The following is a 24,643-nucleotide window of genomic DNA, read 5'->3' on the forward strand; positions in this document are numbered from 1 at the left end:
ATGCCAGACAGAGGTGCAGCACCTGCAGCTGTACCTGTGCAGAAGGTGGCTTTGGTCAATTTTTTCTCCACAAGGGCTACTATAAGGTTCCTAAATCATCACTGTGCTTGAATTTCACATACACTAACATACATAAAGGAAAATCATGATGTATTAAATGATCATTATCTATAAAAGCCATATTTCTCACCTTTGCTTCTCCTCCACACATGGAGCGTTATGGGCCCAGACTGGGCACACCAGTGATGCAAAGAAGGGCTACTTTTGTTTTTCTTATAGATAAGCTATGATGGGATGAAGGAGGTGACAGTTAAGAGATGTGTGACCTCTCAACACCGTGCCCACATTTGTGTTATTGTCTCTTACAAACACCTCCAGCCTGCAGCGTGGGTGCAGTGGGTGTCAGCAGAGCTAGTGCACCAAGATGTGGCACTCAGTTGCCTCTAGCTGTGCCTTACTGCTTTCCCAAGCATTTTTCTTGAAGGATTTAATACTTCCCATCATCTCGTTTTGCTCTGTACCCCTCTGTCTGACATGTCAATAATGAAAGTAAGCTCTTCCTATTTTGGTATCTCGTCCTGACAATCAGCTGCAGGGAAAGCACAGTCAGTCAGCATTTGACAGGAATGAAAGAGCAAACAGGCTGAGTTTCATCTGTGCAGTAAGTTTCAAAGGCAATCCCACAAACTCTCTTCAGCAACACTGGAGCCTAACAATGCCAGCTGCTGGAAATGCTCATCCCTTTGCAAAATTCCCTAGCTCTGGCTGCAGTTCCCACTAAGCCACATCAGAAGAACACAGGAGCTTTAAGAGCTCTGACAAGCACGTGACTGGCAACACATCCCCGGGCTTTAGGGCTATGGGCGAGCCTGAAGTGAAAATCAGAAACTTTCAGGCAGAAATAGAAAGTGCTGTGTAACTGGGTCCCCCCATTGCCCTGAGCACAACAGCCCCATGCATGGCCACCACGCTGCCCACAGCCATACTCACTGAAGTTCCTGGTGGCCTGGCGTGGTTGCCCAGGGATGGCAAATTCAGATGCAGCAGGAAAAAGCTTCAAGGGCTTGGCAGCCTGGATAACAGAGAGTGGAAATGTCCATTTGCCAAATCTGCTGAGAGGCAAAGAGCACTTCGCTGTTTCGATGTTTCTGAAGCTCGGATTAATCTGACTCCCAGACAAGATTTTCTGAGCTATGAAGATGGTTTTAATATTGATTGTTTTTGTATTATCTTGTATCAACTACTGCTTGCAACTGGATGGAAATCTTCCAGGAATTTTGCAAACAATTGATGGTTTGAAAATACCTGAGATATTTTATCCATAGAGATGTCCCTTATACTGGAGGAAATGAGAACCTTTCACTAAACATTTGGGAAATATTCATTATTTATACAATCAACACACAGTCTTGGTCTCTATGTACTTCTCTGTCAAAAACTTTTGCACTGCTCTTATAAGTATCAGGGCCTGCCTTTTTCATGCTGAAGTTTCACATCCTTACTGAAATTTAGGCTTCCAGTAGCTTACAGCCCCCCTGCGCTGGAACTGAGTATTAAATCTCTGCTGAAGTCAAAAAGCAGTTGTTGCCACTCCAAAATATTTAATGCCTTTCCCCAGGTCCCCTTCTTGCATAGTTATCCACATAAAGTAAAGGTGCAAATCTGGTGCTTTATTTTCACACAAAGTATTTCTCACAGAATGGTTTCCCCCCACATAGGAAAATTTTACCCCAGTGAAAATTTATATTGTGGAGCTTCTGCAAGTAGATGCCGGGGCAGAGGCACCTGCACCCTCATCTGCTTCAGAAAGCAGAGCATAAACCACTCAAAGCAAAGCCAACAAGCACCAAGGCTTTGCCTTGCTTGGGGCACTTCAGAGCACTTGGGTAGAATTGTAGTTGCAGCTGACCCCCTGTAATACACAGAAAAAGATCATTCCCCCTGGAAGCATCTCTGAATCTCCACTGACTGCAGAGAACCCAGTGCAATTACCTTCCTAACCTGGGTGCCTAAGGCAAGATAAATCCATGCTCCTTTTGTGTAGCCTTAGCACTAAAATGCCTTGGATTGCTGCTGTTTTGCCTTCACCTTCATCCCCTTCCCCTGTGTTGCCACCTGTCTGCAGAAAGCATCTGGTCCTTCCCATTCCACCCTCAAAAAAACTAAACCCTTTATTGATACCTCTGACCTTCCAGAACAGAAAGAAGTGACACAGGTTTAAAATTCAGAATGGATGGAATAAGTAGCTACAAATGTTTTCTTTATGAATGACAAATAATGACAGTAGATAACACCAAAATACATCTTCGAGACATTTTCTAACTGGAGGGAGAAATAAATTAAAATGTGCAATAAAAATTTTATAGCAGTTAGTGATTTCACTTTGGAAAACCTGTTAGGAAAAAAGTTAATGGTGTAATAAATTCTTTTTTTGGGTGAGAAATGATTATTTGGGGGGTTTAAGGTGTGGGAATTTCTTATAAATCTAATCAGCCAGCTAGCAATTAATAACATTAAATTGCTTCATGTCTTTCATGCTGTACCAAGGCAGAGGACTGAATGCTCAGGTTTCCCTTACAGGCTGGTTCACATCAGCTGTGTGCACACAGAAGAAAGCATTCTGAAATGTGTTAAATCACTATCAGCAGAAACTCTGGGCAAGGGATCAGAGGACACAAGATTTCTACCAGCGTGGTTGGAAGACTCTTTATTTTACTTTGGATTCTGCCCAGTGTATCTTTAACATTTCATTTTAACTCTAAGGAAGAAGCAGGTAATTTGGGTCTGACATGTCTCAAATCAACAGTCAAACCCTCTGACATACTGTGTTTTCATCTATTACGCTTTTGATCCTTGAAGAGACTGAAATCTGTTTGAACAAAAATTATTTTTCAGCATTGTGGATGACACTACAATTTTTAGCCACAAACTCAGTTCAAATGAGGAATGAGGAAGTGCCAAAATGTCAATGCCAGGGAGCTGGAGGTGGCTTTGGTACTTTTGTTAATTTGGATCCAAGATGATACATTGGACCACAGGGCACAAAAAAAGAGTTTGTGCTTGAAATAAACATTAAAAAGGTAAATGGAATAACCAGAGTTCAAACACAAAATTCAAAGTGTCCATTTCCTTTATACACCCCCCCCTTCAGAGTTTTGCCTTAAAACTGAACTTAACCAGAGTTTAATGGCAAGAGATAATGTGAAGCTGAATCAGTGGCTGGCAGCCCGAAGAGAAAATTCATAGCACCATTGTACAAGAAAGGAGGCAGAGCTGAGCTGGTGAGACTTAAAATTTATATTTGTCCATTATAATACTTTTTCTAAGTTATTACATATCTCTAAGAAAAATGAATGTGCTACAGTGGGTTTATTTAAACCTCAGTGGAGTTTGGAGTTATTTGGATTTGTCTTTGAGCAATTTCATGTATTGCTCTTCTTCTTGCCAATCTGCAGACACATAACTGAAAATCCTGGTACAAAATCAAGTAGCTTTTCATCTTCAACTGTTAATTATCACAAAGTATTTGTGAAGCTGATAAGCATCACTGCCCTCCATTCCTCAAAGGAGACAGACAGCAGCAAAGCAGCTTTCCGGAAACCATAGAGAAACCATCCCAGGGCCAGAAATGGGATTTAACTTCTGTGCTTTTCTTAACTGAGCAGTGGCAGGGACAGTGCCTTCGTGCTGAGCATCACTGGGCACTAAGTCAGCAAACATTTTAAATCACTCTTTTGAAAGTCTGCTGAAGTGAAAAAACATCCTCATGGCAGAGCTGCCCACAGGAGCTTGCCCCGTGCAATTCCACATACACTTAGGCAAAATGTTCTCCAGGCTCACGTCCCTACAGGCACATGTGGAGGCAACAGATCAGTCCAAGGCAGAAACTGCAGGCAAATGTTAGTAATAGTGTAATTCCTAGAAAGACAGCGCAGATCTTCACCTCTGCACGTGATTTAATGTCACATAATGTGAGGGAACCTGAATCCTGTGCTCCCCACATCAATTTGGTTTCAGTCCATCTCTCCCAGCTGAAGCAAACCTGTTCTCATCACAGTGGTTCCCTTTACCTCCTCTTTGATGTATTTGCTGGGATTCTTATTAGCGCATGGAGAAAAGGCATCAGAATAGATGAATTCCATTTTTCAAGAGTTCTTTTGAAAAACTAGCCCTTAACCATAATTTGTTTTCTTCAGTTAAGCAGAAGATTTATGACATTTGGTGTAGCCTGGGTGTTCCTCAGGACTGAGCCTTTATCTGCCTGTCCACAGGAACTTGTGCAACAAGCTCCATGTCCTTGGCCAAGGCTTTTCACATCTCACCACAATATAAATCCTGCTCTACGCATAAAGCACATCACTTTTATCAGACGTCTCTCACTTCAAAGGGAAACTGCAGTGGAACAGAGCATTAAACAGAAATGTGGGGCTCATAAGCATTTATAAGCTTCCTAAAAGCAAAACTCTTACAGTTCATCTTCTCAGCTAAAAAAAGGCTCAGTTTTAACTTTTTTTTCCTTTTCTCTTTTTTTTTTTTTTTACAGTGAAATACAGCAATATCTGTGGGCTGTTCAAAGCTCACAGTGAAGATAATTCAGGGATCTTGGTCCCTCCTATGTGCAGACCAGCACCGAGGGAAGCCCAAAGGAGCAGCATTCCCCCACAGCTGGTGGCTGCCCCCAGCCCTTTGCTCAGCTCAGTGTCCCCCACAGGTGCCCTCCCACAGCCCAAACGCCGAGGGCAGGGAGTCACTCAGCCCTGAACCTCGAGGCAGCCACACCCCGTGCTGTCCCCAATGCCACGAGGCAGCTCCCTGGGCAGAGGACAGGGAGCTGGGAGATTTGACTGGTTGTGGGCTCTCCACAAATGCTAATCACAGGACAATTAATCACAAGCACCAATTGTCACTCTGCCTTCGCTGTAAAGTGCAGTGTGCTGTTCCTGCGTGCACAAGCTGTGAAAGGTTGGCAAAGGCAGAGGGTCAGGGCCAAACACAACCAAAATGATTCACACAGCACAACAGGTGCATGGTGAAGCATTACACACTCCCTCATCCCTTATTCCCTGGAGTTTTGTCTTTTCCTTTAAAAAATGAGTAAAATTAGGATTTAAAAAATTCCTATTACAAGTGAGGAATTTGATAGCAAACTACATGCATGCAAAACTTAGGGTATGTATTGCTACAAAAATGGTGTGTGAAAGCTTCCACTCAATTAGTGCTGCCAGTGCAAATTGTTTCCACTGGAAATGACGTGATAAAATGTTACACAGCAGGTGGGAGCTCCATTACTAAATGCCCAGAAGGAAACCAGATGAAGGATTTTGTCTGCTGAGAATTGACCATTATTATAATCAAATAACCTTTTTTAAAAAGAGGTACTGAGCAAAGTTTTCGTGATGTTAATTGCTTCACAATACTTCCCACATCACATTCTATTGTTGTTCATATCCTAAGTGTCACTTGATATTCATGACAATTCATAAAGACTATCATTTGCGGTAATTGATGTCATTAATATACAGTCTTTGAAGGCCTTTCTGTAATCATTAGCTAAACCATATGGGATGTAAAATCAATGATCTGAACGATGTCATTAATAATAATAAGTTAGGTGTGAATGAGTTTTTCCCCAAACTACAAATTCTTCACGTTATTTAATTTCTATTATAACTGTAGAGAAACAATAACCTTGACATAAACCAAAGTTTCCGTATGACCCAAGACAGTTATTTACTGCTAGTTCCTTTTTTCCTTTAGCTGGAGAAAAGTTGAAGTTATTTTTTATACACCATTTAAAACATTAGTCCAGATAAATTAAGACTTCAGGGTGGAAACGCTGAGGGCCAAATCTGCTCTAGTGTAATTACTTAAAGTGTCTGAGTACTGAAAAAAATTCCTGTGGTCTGAGACAGAATGAAATCAGTAAAATTTTGCTGCTAAATTAATGGATATTGCAGTATTTTCTTCATTTCCTCCTGCTCTCCGTAAAACTCTGGGGGACTTTGCTCTCTGCCTGCTGTTCTCTGCCGAAGGTGCAAGCATCAAGGGAAAATAGTGTAAAGGAAATCATGCAATCTCCTCACTTTTGTACTGTCTCTTCTAATACCTTTCCTCTCACAAATCAAATCACAGACGGGCTTTACCTGTTGACCACACTCTCACTTGGCAGCGAGGAAAGAGATCACTGCAGTCACCAGGTTTACCTCCAGCTACTGACAGTGGGAAGAGGGCTCCTCCTTCCCAGGGATGTACCTGGGTCTCACAGCGGTGGAACGCCAGAAATGCTGCTCAAAGCAGCACCAAAATTCAGCCCGGGACATCACACCTGCTAAACGCCCCGTGAGCTGCCTGACCTCAACTCTGGAGCGTGTTCAGAGCTTCTTGTTTAAACAGAAACATCAGACATTTTTTTCCAGCTGAGAGAATGGACGGACCCAGAAGGCAGAGGTTTCCTGGCTAAATACTGCCTGGAGGCATAAAAAAGAACAGTAAGAGCTATTTTCTCCTGTGAACTCTGAGCCGGAGCCTGTTGAGCCTTCCTGACCTCGGTCACGCTGGTATTTTAGATTTCAGCTGACGAGGGCAGTGTGTCATCAATGCACCCACAGCAAGCAGCACACAGCAGGCGCTCAAAGCCAGCACAGCTCCCAGCTCCTGGGGAAGCACAGCACAGGAGGAAAGGGAAGCTTCACCCTGAGGAGCAGCAAGCAGTGATTACAGGACGTGAGTCCGGGAGACACTTTCTCCTGGAGATATGCTGGGGGAAGGTGACCTGTCCCAAAGTGAGACACCTCTGGGTGCCCTCCTACCCTCTCCCTGCCCACTCAAGGCTGGATCCATCACCCCAGCCCTGGTGGCAGGCAGCAGGAAGAAAAGCAGCTCTGAGAAAGCAAAGGGAAAACTGTGTCTCTGCCTTATCTTAGCAAGAGGTGCTAAAATGCCCCAGTCGTGGGTGCTGAGCACTCTTGGCAGTCATTTTATCGCCATCCATATATTACATGCAGATCCCAAGCTCTAATTTCTAATGCCTCTTCTCCTCCTGACTGAAAACTCCCCAAAATGACAGCTTTGTAAGAAAGATGTTGCTGAAGACAAGATCTGACTGACAACATCTTTACAAATGAGGTGCTGTCAGGCAGAATGCATCTTGATTTGTGGATTTGCAGAGAAAAATGTTTAAAATGTTTACTCCTAAACTCAGCAGATTTGCAACAAAGAAATTAGAAGATATTAAAGCCTAGTAGAGTTTAATGCCATTTTATGAGAACTAGTTTAAAGAATATTACCTCATTACACAAATAAGAGTTTGCTGTTTAAGACTGAATAATTACCAGTGGCAAAAGCAGCAATGTGGCTGTGAATGCCTGAAAAATCACTGACATCAACACCGCTGATAAAGAGAGTGTGCCTGCTTTTTCCTTAGAGAAATATACCAGTAAAGCCCATTTTTGTTGTTTGGCTGTTTCAGAATGCTAAAACTTGTCCAAGGAATCTTCTGAAGAAACAAAATTCTCAACAGAACGTTTGCATTTCAGAACAGTTTCTAATGAAAGAGATGGTTGTTCATGGAAATCCAGTCTGTCTCTGGCCTCTGCCATGGGTTTATTAAATCATCAGGGGCACGGATTTCTCTTTGCAGTTTCCTATCCAATAACAGTATTACCTGTGAGCGTTTCCCCTGCCACATGTCCCCCCAGGGAGGGCCCTCGCTGCTGCTCCGTGGGTTTCATGTGCATGCCCAGAGCTGGACACCCCCCAGAACAGGGTGACAGAGGGAGGCTGAGGCTGCAATTGGGGTGCTTGAATTTCCATATTTCATTTCCTTCAGCGCAGTGCAGAGCTTCTGTTTCCATCAGAGATCAAGATAACTTTGATCAGGCTATTTTTATTTTGTATTACATTTTTTCATTGCTGCATGATCCCCTCCTCTTGCCTTGAACCGAACCACAATGAGTTATCTCCCTGTTTTCAATCATCAGTTCTTTGGGGAAAAAGAAAACAAGGCAATCACACTGCAGGGACAAGAGCATCTTTTTTATAAAGATCTTCTGGATGTTTTTCAGCAAGGCTGGTTTTATTCTCATCCCTTAGTGAGAACCAGAGGAACATTCTCAGGAGGCTGAACTGACATTTGGGCACCTATCAAATTTGGGTTTCACTAAAACTCATTTCCTTGCAGTCTCCTTGAATTAATTCTGGTGGCTGACACATGACTGTCCTGGCTCACTACAAAGTCCATTTCAAACCTCACAGAAACTGCATGCCTGGATCCTTCTTGAAAGCATAATTGTGTTCATTCTAAATTTAATTATTTTAATTGCCATCCAAAAGAACTTTCTTTCATTACACTCACGTAAAGCTTATCATTTCCCCCCTCCTACAGTCACTAACCAACTCCCATAAAAGAAAATACATTAAATTGATTTTCTTCCATAGGAAATACATCAAGGAATGGAAAGGATTGATTTCCCTCCATAGGAAACAAGACATAAATGTTTTTAATCCAGGTGCTGCATTCAGTTACCACGTACAGTATGAAAAACTGTGCCATAAAAATGAAATTAAATGCATAATAGCATGGGAAAATCGTCCCTCATATTATCTTAAAGTATCCATTTTTTTGGCAGGACACAAAATAAACCTTTAAGCATTACCTACACCCATCTATTTTCCAATGGGTTCTAGTACTTATTTATGCACCTTTCTGGGATGCTCTTTGGAAAGGACCGTGTTTCATCATCTCTCTCTGATTTCAGTGAGCAGACTCGGAATGCAATGTACTCACTAAATTTGAGTAAGAGTTGCAAATCTCACCCTGTGCTATGGCAGATTGCACTCTTCCATCATGTATCAATCCCCTGAAGATTTATAACTGAGGATATAATTCACAGCGTCCTTTAAAGATTGTATCTCAAGGCTTCACCATCCTTGACTTTAAAATCATCCATGCAGATTTTACAGGTCAAAGTTGTAATTACATCAAATTTTAATAAATCTTGTGGCCTGTATAACAAAAAAGAAGGCACAGTTAGAAATAACAAAATCAAACACTGCGAAGTTTTCAGCTCAACTATTACATTAAATCTTGGGCTTATCCTTAGTGAAAATACATTAGTTATTATATCCTTCTGAGGTCATTATCATGGAAAAGCTGCTGTTGAACAGAAGGATTTCTCCATATTTTCCATTCAAAAATAATTCCCACCAGCTCTTCTCTTCTTCTCTGGAAGCACCAGGGGAGAACACAGTATTCTATGATCTCCATGCCCACAGGAGGTGATGAGTGCTATACAGGGGGTGTTGTGTGTTTATGCTGAAAGGATCCATGTGCCATCACACCCCTCACTCTGGGCAGGCACCAGGACCCAGGGAAATACAGCAGGAATGGCCTGTGCACCAGCACTCCCAGTAAAGGAGGAATATTCACTTGATGCTGTGTGGTTCACTTCTGAGCCTTCTGTTGCTTTGAACACAATATTTACATTTCTGTTTCACTTCAAGCCCATTTCCCTGGTTAGTAAACACTAGACTTTCTTTGATCAGTATTCAGTAAAAGTCATGCAGATGTGATCCTTTTGATTGGCATTTTCTATAGCTGTAAAAAAAATATCAGCAAAGGGTTGACTCTGTTCTGTCTGCCAGAGAGGGGTACAGTTATTGATCTGGTCATTAGGCTGCCATTTTATTGAAAGACTGATCATCTTTGTATCTGAATTGGCAGAAGATATCATAAGAAACTTCCTATCTTAGCACAGATGCAGGCAGGTCCTCTTTCCAGGGTAGCATGTTGGCCAACAGCAGAGTCATGACTTCCCTCATACTTCTCTAGCTGTCATTGTCTGCCATTGAAAAATAGATGATCAGTTTTAGATCAATAGTCCTGAAGTCAAATACATGGAGTGCCATTACTGAAACTGGAGAACAAATGCAGTTTCTAGGGTCCCGTTTTTAATTGTCCTACAAAATATGCAATCCTTATTCTTCTAATTGCCTTCTGCCATTAGTGTACCAGAAGTGCCCATGTGTGATCTCTGCCTCTGGTTTTGATTTCAGAGAATGACAGAACCACAGAAAGGGTCAGGTTCGAAAGGATCACAGTGGGTTGTCTGGTCCAACCTCCCTGCTCAAGCAGGATCATCCCAGAGCACATTTCTTGGTATTGCTTGCTTTAGCCATGCATTTACCACATCTAAGTTGTGCAGATGGCAGGAAGGAAAAAACCCCACCAAGGTCAGAAGCAGTCTTTAAGCTGTGCTGCGAAGGCAACCAGAAATGCTGGTGACAATTCATCTGTAGCTGGTTTGTGCTCACTGTGTCAATGTGCTGCTCCCAAATATACAATATAAATATAAAGCCCCTGCAAAGCTTTTCCTCATTCTTGTGGCCCTGCACTACTTCTGCTACCTCACCCAGAGTTTTAATCATCTGCCTTTCTAATATTTTCTCAAAGAATTTGACCGCCTTTGTATTTTTTACCAAAACTCAAATAGGCTCCTTGACAGGTTTTAATGGCAGCTACTCAAGGGGTGGGAGTCTGCTACATGAGTACCACTCTCATTTGGTGCTCATTTATAGACCAAAGGGTAAACAAATCCACAAGAGGCATTCAGGGGTGCACTGTCAGCTGTGCTGGTGAAATATCCCAGTCTCATTCTGGGAGATTTCCACACTTACATTGTCAAGATCTCCCATTAAAGAGAAGAACTACTCTGAAAATAATAAAATGCCTTCTGCCTAAGATTTTTTTAAGTCCCTCTGTTTACAGGGATACACAAGATCCAGCCACAGCTCCAAAACTTTCTCCTTCTTGCTAGTTAATGGTTTGTTTCTGCAGGCAGGAAGCCAGAGCCAGAGCATTTGTCAGACCACAGTACATTAAGGCTTATCTTTTACCTGTCTGTGCTGCTGGCCAGGAGACACTGCATGTCTCCCTCAGCTCAATTCCAAGGAATAGGCTAATTTCTTTAATTGATTCCTAATCTGAAAAATGCCTTCCTAGGAGTAATGAAGGGAAACAGTGCTTCTGCCACACCTGCTTGGTTTATGATGTCCTATTCAATATCATCACAGAAAGAAAATGTAACAACGCTTGAATTCTCTTGCCAATGCAACACAGATGATAGACCCTCTACTCCTGTAAGAGTTTCAATACATCAGTAAGAATCAAACAGTTCAAGCTGAATTCACACGAGGAGGGAGTTACACCACTGGGAAGGAAAAAGAATTGCAAAATGTTTCCAGGCTTCACCCCTCCTGTGGTTGATGCCCAGCACGGTCCCTGTTCCTGTCAGACAGCAGAAGCAGTAGCTTGTAGCTTCTATAAGCCCCTGTAGACTAGAATTCCATTTATCAGATAGTGACTTACACCAGCCTGTGTGCCTTTATAAAACACATTCCTGGCTGTACAACAGTGCAACAATTTATCTGGACATGGAGCTATTGATACCCAGGACATGAATGCAGGACACAAAGGAATGAGCCATTCTGGATGTTCCTCATTCTCCAGTGTCTTTTCAGAAAGTGCCCTTATCCTAACCCTCAAGTTATCAGTGGCTTTGCTTATCCTAGAGATTTCTCATAACAACAAGATTAAGGTTGTGGTCAAAATGTGCTTTGCAGGTGACAAGACACCTCATGTCACAAGGGCTGCCTGGGCAAAGGGCAGCACTTCCTCACTGACTTGAGCAAGATATTTCACTGCATAAAAGCCTCTGTGTCAAAAAGAGGCCAAGAATAAGGTTTTGGCCATCCTTTCTGTGTACATAACTTAGGGACTATAGAGCAAAACCACATGCAAAATGTAAGGAAACAATGAGCTGTTTAATGGTAAAATGTCACTGCATCATGGAGAACAATTCCTGGTAAAGCTGTCATGAGCTGTTGTCAGCTTGTCTGTTTGATCTATTAATCTGTTACTGCTACAGATGTGATCCTTATTTGCTTGCTTTTCATATGTGGTATCTTGTTATAAACTTTGTCGAAACTTTCAGCAAAACAGTGATTTTCTTCAGTTCACTGTGATTATCTTATTCACTGTGGCATAAAAAGTCCTGACCCCTAGATGAGGATCTCCAGCCATGGCTCACTTGTAAACAAATATAAATGCAAAAAACTTAAAGTCATTAAGAAGAAAGACAAAGTTTGCTTATTTTGCCACAAGTACTTATATTGCCTGTGTTAATTTCTAGAAATAACATTGCTACTCTGTCGTTCAGAAGAGGCTGTAAATTAACCAGCACTGCACTGGGTATATTCACAGTTACCATTTGCCATTGCCAACCACATATAGATTTCCAATAAACAGGTCTCATTCATTGTAAAAATTAGATAATTGAAACTATCTATTCGCTTCAAGGCTGTGATCTCAGAGGTGATGCTTCTGTGTTGCCATGACTAGTGGGGGACAGCAGCCATAATTCACTTCCACAGCACTCTTTGCCCATTTTTTTTGCCAGTAATAAGAACATTTTATGAGATACTGGAGATTATGAGTCAACTTCTGCCCACAGCTCTTCTGCCTAAGGAACACCCCTTTTTCCCGTTTCACCATCCCTTAGCTCGGCAGAGGTATTCAAAAATGGTGAGAGAATAGAATGTTGTCAGAAACAGCAATCTCAAACTACTTTATTATCTTTTCCATGCTGCAGGTTTCTAACTGTTGATTATTATACAGACTCTGAAATAAATACATTCCAGATAGTGGGAAATGTATGGCAAACACTGCCAAACAAATTTCATGTAGCCCTTTCCATTGAAGAGTAACTTATCTACTGAAGTAATAATTAAATGTCTTTGCCTGTCTGATTAAAAATTTAGGGTTGAAAAAGTATATTTTTTGTTGGACTGCAGCAAAGTAGGCACAGTAGAGAAAGCTTCAACTGCTATAAAATGTTTGCATCAACATCAGCAAATAAATAGTTGCCTGCATGTATCTCCCTTTTAAACAGAAAAAAATCCTGAAATGAGAAGTTTCCCATTCACAAAATGCCTCTTTATGATTTTCTCATCATTCTTCTCAGCCAGTGCTACAACACATTAACTGACTCCTCGCTACAGTAAAAGTCCTCTTAGTAATTTTTCCAAACCTGTTTTCAACTGCATCGTGAGGAAATGTGTCTCCCTGGGATGGATCTCCCACTTGGAGCTATGCTAATTTTTTTTCAGGACAATCATTGAGATTACATGCTCCCTAACTGAAAATCAGTCAAATATATCCCCTGATAGTTCAGGGGGTTGGTGACTGGATGATTCATCACCCATTTCCCAGGCACAGAGCTATTCCTGAGCCACTGCACCTTGTCATCTGACAGACTGCTGCTCACATCCCTGTGAGGCAGTTTATAAAATCTTATGGAGTCACTTTTCTACTTCATGAAGTAGTGCACAGATATCAGACATTATTTATACCACATATCACTAACTTGAAACCAAAATACATCTGCAACAAAATTACATATGCCTTTCTCTCAGAAAAATTAAAACAAAGTTGGCCAGGAATTTGTAAAGAAAAGCTCTTTTCTTGTTTTAATGCATGAATTGCTGGCAGCTGGATGTGCCTTGCATTTGTAAACCAAGGGGCAGAAGAAACTGGTTTGTGTTCCTGTGCTACCTGAGCCTTTTCCCACATCCTCAGGGAGCTCTATAATTAGAAAGATAAGAGAAACTTTGGACTGGATGTTTGTCTCAATCATTTTCATGTAAAGGAGAGTTTCGGCCTCATGCAGAAATGCTTCCAAAGTTATCAGATTCTCTCAGATATCTGTATCTTACAAAGGAGTTTTCTTATACTACAGTGAGCAAATGAGTTTAAACCCCACCATCTTTGTCTAGCTGGTTTTTTAGGTAACTGGTGTTCCCACAAGCAGCCTTTTCTCAGCACTGGTGACATAACCAGAGCTCTGCAGGAAGGACATGCTAAAGCCAAGGAAAATGAAGTAGCAAGTGTGGAGCAGATGGAATTTTGTCCATCTCATGAAGGACTTGCTGCTGAAGCATCCCTAAAAGCAGCTCTCCTCCACTGCGTTCAAAGGGAACTGGATTTTGTGCAATCTGTTAATAAATATGGCTGCTCCAAAGGAATACTTCACCCATATTATCATTTCTAGTCCCAAAGGATGAGAATAAATGAGGGTAATGCTGGCAACTGCCCAGGCTAAAAGGGCAATATCACTCAAGAGATGTCATTGACAGCTACAGTGGGAATATTTGACTGAGTAACTCCAAAGCATCAAGGCCTCTACCCTTAAAATTATGCCATACTTCATATATAATTTCCAGCCATGTTCTGCATCATTCACTTCATGATCAAAAACGATCTTTTTACTCTTACTAACAATATTTAAACTATGATGTACCTGCAGGGAAATACATGATTGCTCTGCAAGAGACCACTTCAAATATTGAAATTGGCAAGTCCTTTATCCATAAGAGATTTTTTTCACTTGTTAAAACTGAAATATGCAATACTGAAAGAGAAGGATATAATTATAATTTGTGGAGAGAGTATTCAGTAAACAGTGTGATTCAAGTTGTTTGTATGTGCTGCTTTAAATAACCGTTCTTCTGCATGAAAAACTCTGAGTTCGAACAGAACAAATGAAGAACTGGAATTCAAGTTGGTGTTTTATTCCATATAATGACCATTCAGATAGAAAAATCTCTACTGATTACATTCATTTATGGGCCTTGCTAAGCATAAAAAAGTATTTTAGCTAATTTAGGAGGATTAGAGTAGTCATGACTTATAGGAAACAATTTATACAAGCAGTTCTAAAATATACTTTTAGATTAGAAAAGAGCTAAAATTCTGGCAGTGGCCAAATTAGCAAAGACAAGACACACAATAGTATTGATGAAAATTTGCGTAATATCTGCTTAATTAAAAAAAGCAGTGTTATATATTGCAGCCAATAGATTAATCCACTTTTCAACCAGTTTCAAAAGAATAACGTAATTCTAGATCAGAAATATTTTTTCCTCCAAGCAATTTGCCAAATAAGGGGCTAAAACGTAAAATATTTTTTTCCATTAGTTTTAGGTAATTGAAATGCAAAGTGCTAAGCACTTAATCTTTCCAGGCAGGAAAAGCTGCCTGCTGTCAGATTTTATTAAGTCTTTTTGCTGCTTTTTGTATAGTCAATAACAAGTGTCTAAACTCAGGAAATGATGTAGAGGTAGTGTTCAAAGGTAAGGATATGATAAGGTGGTGTTTGCATTCAGGATAATATGAAAAAGTCCAACATGTACGCAGGAAGATTATTCTCCATGTCAACTAATTAGCATGTTTATTGGAAGCATTAATTATTCTGACAACCAAAGAGATTTTTAAGTATGTTAACTCTTCATATGCTCATTTCCTACATGCCTTTCTAGGCAGACTCTTTACATGTTTATATTAATAAAGTTAAATAAACAGTTCTTTCCAATTCTAACGTGTGCTAGTAAGTAAAAAAAAATTTTGCCAGGAATAAGTGAGTTTCAAAACATATCCAAGAGAAAAAAATTCTGACAAAAATTAGAAAACCCTTGGCATCTTCCAGGAGGTGGCCTCTTGTTTCAGCACATGATGCTGTCTGCACCTCAGAAAGATGGTTTAGTTTTAAACTTACACTTGAAAACATGATGGCTTACAAGATCCCAGATACCAAAGCAGCCACTAAAGACAGGTGCACGTCCATGCCCATGCCCACTTGACATATAAACAATGCAGCTCCCTGATGTGTCCCAAAATACATTTCCTGGAAGCCCAAAATAGGAAATCCCAGTTGCAGTCTGGTTCCAGTTCCTCCCTCACAGAGTTGGGGTCCAGCAGCATCTCCTGTACTTTGGCTCTGGAGCTGGGACCTGCTTCATGCAAAAGCCTCCTGCCGAAAGCCTGCACTGCCACAAAGCACAGCTGGGACTGGCAAAAGTGCTGGGGAGAGTTTGGGAGATGATGCCTAAGCAAAGCTAAATCCTGAGCAGACAAATAAAAGCATTGTCAGGTTTGATCACTCAATCCCTGTGCAACACTTAAGTAAGGGTTTGGTGCTGGATCTGTTAATAAATTAAATAATTTGGCATGTAGCTTTGCTGCTTAGAGCAACCACTGCATTGCTAGGACCGTGCTCTCCCACCAGACTATTCCCTAGTGCTGTTCTTGCTCATAATGAAAGTTTTGGAGACAAATAATCATTTTCACTGTGCCCAAAAACACTGCTTGGAGCAATGTTTTCCCGGCTCAATCTCACAAATCTGTTCTCTGCAGAAGAAAAAAGGAATTCTTCATGTTTTTCTAGTCTTTGTAGTGTGCCAGTGCACAGCTTTTTGAGAGTAACACAAATATGCCCTATTTTCTCCTATCTTTCTTCTTTCCCATTACTTTCTTTCAACTTTCTTTGCAATTTTTCTTTCTTTCATTTCCTCTAGTGTTATTTTCCCTGTCTACCTTTCATTTACTTTAACCATCCTATTGTCAGTTCCATCTCTTTACACCCATATCTGAGTCAATCTTTCTTTCCTGACTCCTCCTCACTTTCCCTCTCTGCTTCTCTCACCTCCAACTTTCCATCTTGCCATTATCTCTGCACTGAGGCCTTTCAGTACACACTGTACACATTCTCCTTCTGCTACATACATGCATAAAATTATCTGTTATTCACATGAATGCATATGCAATGAAAATTGGGTGTTTATTAATAGCTCAAAGTTGAGCTTTTTTTTACATCACATTAAAAGTTTTTCTTAAGACTTTTTGTTACTCCTGTGTCTGCATTACAAACCAGCAAGATAGGGAGCTTTTTCTATAAAACACTTTGAAAAACCTCATATCTAGGGCCATCATGTAGCCTTCTGTTTTCTCATGTCAGCTTCTCCTGGTTTCTTTCCTATTCCTCTGAAAAACTAAACAGATACAGATCTAATTGCCAGTATCTCAGGCCATCGTTAGCAAAGTAGACACAGAGTGAATTGAATATCACTTCAGGGAGATCATTACGTGAACAATCCCACAAAGCTCTTTAATATACCTTTCTTTGGAACTGCACCTCCAAGCATTTTGCAAAATCTCAATAATACACTTGCGAGAGTGAATAATTTTGGGTACAAAGAGAGAATTTAAGAGTCTGCATACAAAATTTAAAGAAACCCCTAAGTTAAGATAAAATCCAAAGAACAGCAAAGTGGCTGTGGGTGAGTTGATAATGGTTTCTGTCAGGAAACAAAATGTGAGAGAGCTGTTAACTGTGCACAGCTCTGCACTTCAAAGCAGCTCCTGGCCTGGTGTAAGGTGAAGAGCACAACAGTGACATCAGCTCTCTGTAAAAAGCTACAACTCAAGTTATAATTTTATAACTTTAGGGCTAGAGGGGCAAAGATAATTATAGTTAACTACTAGAGACTCATCTGCCCTTTTAGGTGTATCAAAAGCTACAACCCTGATATTAAATCTACTGGTGTCACGTACTGAATACAACATTGGTTGTTACATTGTACGGTTTAGACATCTTCCAATCACAATTTTGTGTGGCAGCAAAAACAGTCCAAAAGAAAGAAATAGCTGAAACCACTGCTATTAAAGAAGAGGAACAAAGATTAAGAAGAAAAGAGCAACACTCATAGAATAACGAAGAGGGAGCTTGCTGGTAGATTTCTTACTTACTGTGATGATTGAGTTAATTTATTGTTAGCATTAAAACATAATTTTGTATGAGATAACTGATAAATTTTGGCTACAAAGCAGGTTCCTTCCCATGGGAAGGAAGGGAGATCCAAGCCAACAAAGGAGAACTTCAGCCAAAATACTATTTCACAAAAGACTAGAAAAATCAAAGGGTAAAATAAATTGCTGAAAAGAATTATTGGCTTGATATTTAAAACTGCTGAGCATCTGCAAGTCCCATTTAAGTCACAGGGAGCTAAAGCCATTGACAACCTTTGTAAATCAGGCTGAATAAGTGGCAGGACAAATAACAAGCCAGGCTGACCAAGGAGATTTCATAAGCTAATGATGTGAAATAAGAGTTCTCACTTGAGTTTAGTGGCAAAAGAAAATAATACAGCTTAACAAGAAAGCTCTCAGAATCCATGATGCAAGCATTTACCTCTTTTTTGTGTGTGTGTTTTCTTTTAAAGAAGGCTCATTTTCTCTGTCATGTTTCTGATAAGGAAAACATTTCAATGACAAGTACAGGATTATATGCAAAGCAGACCTGTACAAACAAATCAGTATTCTAGAGAAATTTTAGTAAGAATATATATGTGTCAAAGCTTGCCTCAGTGATTTTACTTTTAGCTTTGTTTTTTTACAAGAATGTACTGAAAATAAAGAGGAAAAAAAATCTTCACAGCCCTTTGACACTGATGTGCTCAGGGTTACAAAGATAAGGGAGCATCCTATCACTTTCTACTGGATGGTACTATCTAAGGTGTTTGAACATCTCTTTGCACCCAGGTCATAATGTTTTCACTTCTTTGGACATCTCCCAGCACAGACTTGCAAAGAATACCATAAACTGCTAAAATCTTTGGGCACAGTGAAGTAACAGTGAAGCATTTCAGTGTTCTCTGAAATGAAATCCTAGGAAACTGCTTTGAAAATCCTTGCAGTCTTGGGAACAGTGAAATTTTTTTCAGGAGCATTCATCAATATGTTCAATTTCTTTTAATGATACATAAGCCACCGTAAATGGTTGTGTGTTTTGTCATTGAATACACTGAGATCTGACTACTGAGATGCCATTAAATTAGAACTACTCATGTTGAAAAGTGTCTCAATTTGCCCTTTTTTTAGTAAGGAGAAAGAAATGTTTTTGTTCCTTCCTGTAATTTTTCAGAGCCACACAAATCTATTACATGGCTTGACACATTTTTGAAGAGTAATTTCTGAAAGAATTCATAATAGAAAGATGAATCCACATTTCAAGATACAGAGACATCTCAGTGGAATATTGTGCAGATCATCATCCGCACATACAAAATTAAGTGGACGTTTTCCCTGTTTCTATACAAAATGATTTGTACCACTTTTCCACTGTTTCCCACTCCCAGGTCCCTTGGAAGGATCCTCTAGGGGACAGGAGGATTTGCTGCTGCCAGCCACAGAAAACCTGCCCTATCCTGCCCAGGTCAACCTCCAAATGCTACAGGGGCCAGCCTGGAAATGGAGGGATGAGGCATCATCTGCTACAAGATGGATTTTCCAGAAATGAGTTGCTAACTGCAGAAAATCCTGGGAAAATGAAGACTGGATCACTTGCTGACCAACAGATTAGAAATCTTCACCTTCAGTGAAGCAATGTAGGACATCCAAGCTGGCAATTCCACCCATTTCAGAGGGGAATGATCCATCTAAGCCCTCTATATGCCCCATGATCAGTATTTTTCAAGTGAACTATTACAAAGAGAGACAAACACAGTCCAGCAAACTGGCAGCAGCAATCTGGCTTCAGTGGTGAGCACCTAGGCACAGCACATGGGCCCATGAGACTGTTTGAAAGTGTTCCATCTCCAGTACACATCAAAACCTGCAGTGAATAACTTGTAAACTGGTGGAACACTAATTCAGCTGGAGCCTGATGACTTTTTGACCACTTTTCTGATAGATCTGAAATACATGGAGTAAGGAGAAAACCAGAGAAAGTTTTCATGTGCCACAGTTGTTCTCTGCTCTTACATTTTCTAAAGTAAAAAATTGGGTTTCTATGCTATTAAGCAGAGTGATCTAGGCCTCATCCATTGTTTTCTCACCACCCTCCATGTCTTCAAGAATTTCAAATGTTTGAGAGAAACTCGCCTTGGATATGATGTTTTTCAAGTCCTGAATGCACTAATAGACTTTATTCCTTTCAAGTACTGGCTGATTTTGTTGCACCAAACTTAATATGTTGGTCCTGACTCCAGTGCATGGCATCACAATATCACTCACTTCACACTCCAGTGGTGATGCTGTGCAGTCATACCACTGTAGGAAATGTCAAAATCTGACCACTCTGTGTTAAAGAGGTTTTACCTTCCTTTCTCCCTTTCAGGTTAACTAAATACTTGTTTCCAGTGTATTTAGAAAAAATCCAATAAAGTATAGCACTCTGAAATTCAGTGGAAAGTATGATTCATAGTGTAATATAGTCCTAAAACTATTTTTTTTTTCTTTTCTTTTGCAGTTCTCTGAAGTCCTCCTCAGCTTTGGTTTCCAAAACACCATGAAAATACAGGAAATTCAGCTAAGGTCTTCCACAGACTAGCATGGGTTTTATGGTTCCATTTTCTTTTATGTAAGGATGTCTTAAACTTAGACAACTGCAAGAGGGAAGAAAACAATGAGGAATTAGAATATTAATGCAGTAAATAATCTTTTTTCCTCTAAAGGAGGAACACAGTACTTTTCTGTGATGTCTCCACTAACTTTTACTGTTTTCCTCCCTCAGCTCCTCTTCACCCTGTTCAAGGTAAAGTGGATCCAAAATCCAAAGCATAACTTCACCAAATAGCTCTTGCACCTTCACTAGAAATTCTGGCTGAGTTAGGAAATATATTTTAGAGGAAAATGCATAGAGGAAGAAGAAGCAAGTGTCTACAGTTTAGCTTATAAACAGCTTAGCACAGCGGGGCCTCTGATCTCCAATGAGGCCTTGAGTGCTTTGCCATGCAATTAAGAAGCTTATTTTCCTCATGCAGAGGATGTCATTTATAGGACACTGAGCCTGTGTCCAATAATGTGATAATTTCTCTGTTCAGATTAAGATGTAAACACTTTCATGGATATAAACGTTTGTACAAAAGAATTGCTTTTGTGTAAACACTTCACAAGTGAAAGTCACAGAAACCTATTGATGCACAAAATTTTGCATGTATTTCCAGTGCTAGTCAGGTGTTTGTTACATATCTGAAAGCACAAACCAGGGGTAATGAGGAGCATTCTGGTTTTGATCCTTTTATATTCTGTGATGTGTCTTATCTGCTTTATTCACGTATCAAACACCAGTCACTGTACTATAAAGAAGCTGCTAAGCTGCAGAAACAGGCTGTAATAAGCTTTTCGAGCACCTGATGTGGAAAAACAGAGTACTTGTTTATATATTCTGGGAAGTTTTGGAAATGTGGGTTAAACATGCAGTATCCATAAGATGCAGAACATTTTATTTTACAATACCAGCAGTTACAACAGTGTGAGAATTTTTACTTTACTTTGTAACACAGGTACTAAGGAAGCCGTTAATTTCTTCTGTAATAATTTCAGTGGAAAACTTATTCAAAACACTTCACCAGAGGCATCCCTAACGTTCCGCCAATAAATAACATATTTCATTTATAAACCTGTTTTCTGTCCCACTTGGCTGGTCCTATAGAAGCCTGTCAATAGACCAGGGAAATCCAATATTCGAACTCAGCTAAATCTCATTTTCAAAAGTGACTTCAGTGCTCAGATCTTGTCCTCACTTCAGTCAAAGATATGATTGTAATTCAGACAGGCATCTTGGCACCAAATAACTGTGCAACGTATGATCCTGATACTCCTGACACAGCACAGGGGCCAAATGGGAGAACTTGCAGTAAATCCTGGATGGGTTTCTGACCCCTGCCTGGGCTGCCGTGGTTATATTGCTGTCTCTGCTCTAACACTGTCTTTGATCTCACTGTGCAAGTTGCAGTCTGAGTTCAGCCCTTCACAGACTGGGTGTCCACGTGCATGATTTTACATTGATATGTTTTACCTTATGCTTGCAATGGTCTAAAGGTGATTACATAGCTAAGACCCCATGGAGTGTCAACAAAATCTGATGTTCAGGCTAGGCCAAACTTAAAAAACATTAAAGAAAAACCCTTAGCACAATCCTAATTTTGAACGCATTTTGTAAAAACTGTACAGCTGAAAACAGTGCTATTGTGTAAAAGGCAGGAAGAATCCAACTAATCACTCAAAAAATTGCTAAACCAAACACACTTCTAGCACATAGGGAGAATACTTTGCCTTTTAGTACGGGTGTTAAGCACTGAGCTGAGATGAGCTGAGCTGCCTTGCAAGAGCCACTGCAATGCAAAGTAACCCCCTCACAGCTGGTGGGTTTAGTGCCTCTGGGTAAAGCTTGCCCTGGTTCAGTAAGTCCTGAATATGAGTTGGTGCTAATACTTACAGCAATTTTTAGAAGGGAGAAGCGCATATAGGATACAAATCCACACCTTATTTTATTTAGCCAAATATTTAAGCATGTGTGTAAGTCCCTTGAGGCTCCAGTGGGAGTGCCGAGGAATTTTTCTCATTTAACAGCTGTGAAATTTTAAGGAAATCTGAAACTTTATATGAAAAGGAATAATAAGTCATGAGGAAAAGAAATCTGCAACTTGTATCACTTTGTCTGGAGATCATGCAGCATGTAGCAATTCGAAAGGAGCTCATTGCAGATCCAAGACCACAAGAACAAGTAAATGCAACTCCTTGGAAGAATCAATTTTATTAATTCTATTATTAAAATAAATAGATCTCACAAAAAGCTACCTCATGGCATTTTCTGCACTTGGCAAAGAATATTCAGCCAATTAAGCCATTGAAATTGACTTCTGATTTAATTACTTGAATTTCTGACTCAGAACATTCGCTCCTACACACAGTAATGACCTCATGACTGAGGACCGAATGGTATCCCATCTGAAAAAAGCTGTAGCAGTTTACTGTGTTACAGACTGCTTTCTGAAATGAGACAACAATAAAATTATTAAATTGTTAGGGGAATACTCATTGATAACACATACAGTCAGCTTCTTTTCTTCTGCTAGGTTTTAAATTACACCGTCTAGGTGTTACATGTGTCCTCATTTTTAAATGCATTTTCTTTTTCTCCCAGCTTTGCTTCTAAAACTCACTGTAAGTCAATTGCCTCCCTAGCCTAAAAAAAATTACCATTTTTGGAGTTTTACTATGTGCATATGAATGATTTATTACTGTAAGATTGCTCATAAGTACAGGTTGACGCTTAGGATTCTTCCCAAGTTTATGAAATAACTTGATTTCAATTCCAAAATTTTCAATATACTGCCAATTTTAAAACTTGTACGTGCTCTTATCTATGAGGTGTTTGACAATTCTAGCATTCTAGCAATCAATTCTAGCATTTTCTTTAATATATATATATATATTCTGTAAAGGGATAAGGAAAGGTCAAACTGGTGACTATTAAAGCTTCTACTATTATTTTAAGAAATTTCATGAGGTTAGTACATTTTAATCACTGTACAAAAGAGGAATCTTGCAGAAAATCTCTTTCTAATCAAAGAAAATTTGCAATTCTCAAACAAGGGAAGAGAAAACTTCTCATGAGTCTAGTGGTTATAAAACTTCATCTGCTTTGATCTTTTCAGGAAGAAGGTGTTATGGGTAGCTGTGTTCCCCTCTATTCTGTTTGATAGCCTGAGCCTTGGCAGAAGCTGTTATATTTTCTTTGGATCCATCTCAATATGCTGAAAATCTCTCTCCATGGAGAAAAATTCATCATAGCCTTTCAAGAATAAATATGTCAACATGCAGTATTATAATGAGCTAAAGGGAAACACAAAAACAGCTGGAAGTGTGAAAAGTGTTTTGTTGATATTGTTCTTTGTGGTATTGAACCAGAAAAAGCTGGATTTTTCCAATTCCCAGTGTCCTGTCCTATAAAGTCTAAATGTCAGCTCTTCACAAACAGTATAAGACCTTACTCAAGACCTTATGGCTTGGCTCAAGGCTTTGAACATGAAAAGCCTGGCTGATGCACACTGTTCTTAGATTATTGAAACTTTGGGGTCACAGTCTGCCATTAATGTGTGATGCTTGCTTTGATTTTTATGATCAGAGGGGATATATTCATTTATACTCTTCTGACTGTCTTTGAAATAGCATCAGAATTGCCAAGAGAATTAGGTCAGACTTCTTTGGGAAAACTCAGAGTCCATTATAAGAATGACAAGAGACAGAATACTCTCCAGTGAGTCCTATTCAATGTAAATTGGGAGGAACTGCAGGTTGAAATTATACACAACATTGTGTCTGAACTCTACAGCATCAAATTATGAAACAAAGTTAACTTCTCTGTGCTCGCCTTTGATGTGCCTCACCAATGGAAGTGGGAGTTCAACACAAGGACAATTTAGATGCTATCCAGACATCAGGGATGCAAACCAACAGCTTTTGCAATTGGCAGTTTTCTACAGAGCCTTGCAAGAGAGTTGATGCTACCTTCAGGAAACATGTTTTGGCATCTAAAGCATTAACATTTCCCTGGGTTTCAGTTGTGAAAACTTCCAGTTCAGAAGTTCTGTCAAAAGCCCAGTGAAGTCAATGGGCACCACAAGAAGCTGGAGTATTTCTGTCTTAGAGAAATGGGGTTTTGGAGCTTGGGGGAGGGGGAGATGCTTGGTGTGGGTTGTTGCTTTCTTTATGAACTCTCTTCATTCTGCTGTCCTGTCCTTTCTTCTCATCTCTGGAACTTGTGTAGCCTATTCCACAGATCTGCTGCTGGTGGAAAAAGGGAAAAATCTGGAATGGAAATGGTTCAATTTGTTTCTGCTGGGATGTTTATTATTTTCACAAGATAGTAGTCTAGTGGTAGACTGTAAAATACTGCTGAGCAAAAATTTTCTAATTGTTAATTAGCTATCATTAGGATGACTGGATTCTGCTATCCAAATGATTTTG

The sequence above is a fragment of the Coloeus monedula genome (genome assembly GCF_965178545.1).
Source record: "Coloeus monedula genome assembly, chromosome: 7".
NCBI lineage: Eukaryota > Metazoa > Chordata > Aves > Passeriformes > Corvidae > Coloeus > Coloeus monedula.